Source organism: Babylonia areolata, chromosome 5 (genome assembly GCF_041734735.1).
Source record: "Babylonia areolata isolate BAREFJ2019XMU chromosome 5, ASM4173473v1, whole genome shotgun sequence".
NCBI lineage: Eukaryota > Metazoa > Mollusca > Gastropoda > Neogastropoda > Buccinidae > Babylonia > Babylonia areolata.
Window position 1 is genome coordinate 13,257,168 of NC_134880.1, and position 3,125 is coordinate 13,260,292.

Genomic DNA, 3,125 nt, shown 5'->3' on the forward strand with positions numbered 1-3,125 from the left:
TATTACAAACTGTGAGACACAAGCATGAGACCATAGAGTCAATGAGCCAACATGTGAAGGTATAGGTTCTGATGGTACCGTGTGATAGAGCTATGAAGGGAATGAAGATGAGACCACAGAGTCAGTTGTATGGGCAGGCAGGGTGACAGAGCTGTCCCAGTCAGGAGGAAAGTTTTTCTTTTGTTTCGGTTTGGCTTTTCACAATTTCTGCTTCCAGTTTCAATTTTTCAAGGAGGCATCACTGCGTTCGGACAAATCCATACAGGCAACATCACATCTGCTAGGCAGATGCTTGACCAGCAAAATAACCCAACGCGCTTCGTCAGGCTTTGAGTTCATGAATATATACATTTGTGTACCAGTCACAGTGGATTTCTTCTTTTGAATTTTGCCAGAGGACTGACAACACTCTCGTTGCCATGGGTTCTTTTTCAGTGCGCCAAGTGCGTGCTCAGTGCACACGGGACCTCGATTTATCGTCTCGTCCGGCCGAATGACCGTGCTATACGCTCAGTTTGATTTTCCAGTCATACGTGGGAGAAAGGGCGAGAGCAGGATTCGAACCCAGACCCTTACGGACTCATTGCATTGGCAAATGAGCATCTTAACCGTTCTGCCACCTTCCTCAGTCCCTTTTTCACAATTACTACTTAATTTACCCAACTCACAGTGATCGGGCAGATCACAGTAAGGTTTCACATTAATTATCACTGAGAATCGAACTGAAAGACATGGTTTCAGTTTAAGTTTCAGTAGCTCAAGGAGGCGTCGCTGCGTTCGGATAGATCCATATACGCTACACCACATCTGCCAAGCAGATGCCTGACCAGCAGCGTAACCCAACGCGCTTAGTCAGGCCTTGAGGGCATGGCGAAAGGCATACTGATGCACAACGCGAACGTATCCTGGCGCCTATCGATTACAACACTGGGCAGATAAACTTTGGGCACGCATGCCAACAAGTCTATCCACCTGATCTTGGAATGTGGTTGTGCCGAAAACTGAAATATGCCATCAACTTTTACTTCTATCTGGTTTCGGTCGGCCAAGGGGATAACCATTCTGAGCGACTAAAAGATGGGCAGTAAAACTTTTATTAATACCCTACCACCGATTGTAAGAGGTGTGGCCCACAACAGAGATAAATAGACGCATGTCGACGTTTTTCACTTCAGTGTTGCCGAGCAATCAAAATAATGTGCCTGTACTTTGCATTTGCCTTCATATCAGTCTATGTACAAGCGGATGTGTCAAAAACCGTGCAAGCGCTTGGCTGGCGGAGACTTTTGTGTGCTTTTTGCACGCTTCGACGGTGGATTTTTGCGCGCCAGCGCGCGCGCGCGCACGTGTGTGTGTGTGTTTCTGTGTGTGTGTGTGTGTGTGTGTGTGTGTGTATGCCGGCATTGTGCACCGACGCGCGCGCGTGCGTGAGCCATCCCTGAACGACTGAAGTCACGTCGATAAATCCAGTTGGCAGTGCAGAAATTGGCAGTCGCCTGTCGATATGCGTGTGTGGGAATCGGTTATTTGTTGTGTGTGTCTGCCCATGATCTACATGATTTATTCTCTCTCTCTCTCTCTCTCTCTCTCTCTCAGGACCGTGTTCCGGCTCAACTGCGTGAAAAAGCGGATCAGTCGTCAGTCTCTCCCCCCGGCCCCCTCTCACCCCCTCCAAAACTGATAAATACTGCCGGATAGTAATTAAAGCATAAAAATCTTTGTGACGAAACGCATACATCTTTCAGACATTTACGTTTCATTGACTTTTCCAGCATTATCATAAACAGAACACTGCCGAAACACGCACAAACACTTGAAGCAGGAAACGTCTGCAAAACGGTGCGCCATCATCATCTGTCACAATGCTGTCTGATCTGGTTCATTTTTCAGTGGATCTAATGTACACACCAACTTGCCACGCAAGACTCACCGGTGAAGCTATAACGGGAATGCTGTGTCATCCTCTCTTGAAATGGGTCGAAGATGTTAACCAAGCTGGCTGAAATGACTTCGGTCGGCTTGCGTGCACAGTCGTCTGCTGTTTTCGGCTTCTGAACAGTGCTGTTGTCATCTGGTACGCTTGTGGGTTGTCGTAATACAACAATAGGCGCATGAATTTAGTAGATCTATAAAAAAAAAAAATAATAATAATAATATGGATCAAAGTCGGACAAACAGGTTTCAAAGATCCTGTGTTGTCTATGAATTCATATATATTTTCTGAAACGGGAAGCGGAAAGCAACACACGAACATACGCGGAAAAACAAATAAAACTGCACGCAGGAAAAAATACCCCTGGGGAGAGCAGCCCGAATTTCACACAAAGAAACCTGTTGTGATAAAAAGAAATACAAATTCACAGACACAGACAGACGAGCGCGCGCACAAATGCACACATCCGTCGGCGCCGGCTCAGTAAAACGGGCAACTACCGTATCATGCACCTAGCGGGCACAGTGCCGGCTTGTATGCACATGCAAGAATTTTTTTATTCATCTATTTATTCATTTTAATCAAATCAGGTCTCTCTATGACAGCTTCAGTCCGGATTCAACTGATATATTACTGACCGCGAATATAAACTGTTACCCGGCCACAATATCCAGACAGAGAAGAACACGAAGAAGTATCATGTCGCAAAAGGGTGAAAATCTGAAATCTAGAAACACGCGCGCGCACACACACACACACACTCATACACTTGCACACACACGCGCGCGCGCGCGCGCCACTTATATTCTAAGCCGAGTAGCACCAGTGACACTGACGGAAAGCTACACATCCAGTCACTCAGCGGGCCAAGATCAACTTGAAAAACAATCGAGTCGTGCACGGCCTCGGTTACCGTGACCCGTATGTCAGTTTCAGTGCAGTTCAACACGTCTTTCCGCGACTGTGCACAGAGGTTGGCCGCTCGGCAACTTTTTTAACATTCCTGTCAGTTGCCTCAAGTCTGTGAAATACTAGATGCTACAAAAGCTATAGGAAAATGAGAAAGGTTAGGCCTACATCCATACAACAAACTTTTGTTGCTGTTGTTGGTGCAGTTGGTTTTTTGTTGTTGTTTTTTGTGTGTGTTTTTTTGACAGACTGATTCTGGCGGAATGGCGTGTCTTTTCAAATC

At 46.3% G+C, this 3,125-nt stretch overlaps 1 protein-coding gene across 2 annotated transcripts in view; it reads right to left on the reverse strand.

Moving 5' to 3' along the window:
- The window catches only part of LOC143281946 (uncharacterized), a 22,092-nt gene extending 19,411 nt beyond the window's left edge, over nt 1-2,681 (reverse strand). The window contains exons 1-2 of one of the 2 annotated variants that reach the window (XM_076587260.1): nt 2,572-2,681; nt 1,931-2,126 (exon numbers count right to left, since the gene is read on the reverse strand). The gene's annotated coding sequence lies outside the window, so the exon portion shown is untranslated. Of the gene's footprint in view, nt 1-1,930; nt 2,406-2,571 lie in introns of those variants that run through there. The other variant, XM_076587258.1, reaches the window with a different exon arrangement.
- Between the last annotated feature and the right edge of the window lie 444 nt (nt 2,682-3,125).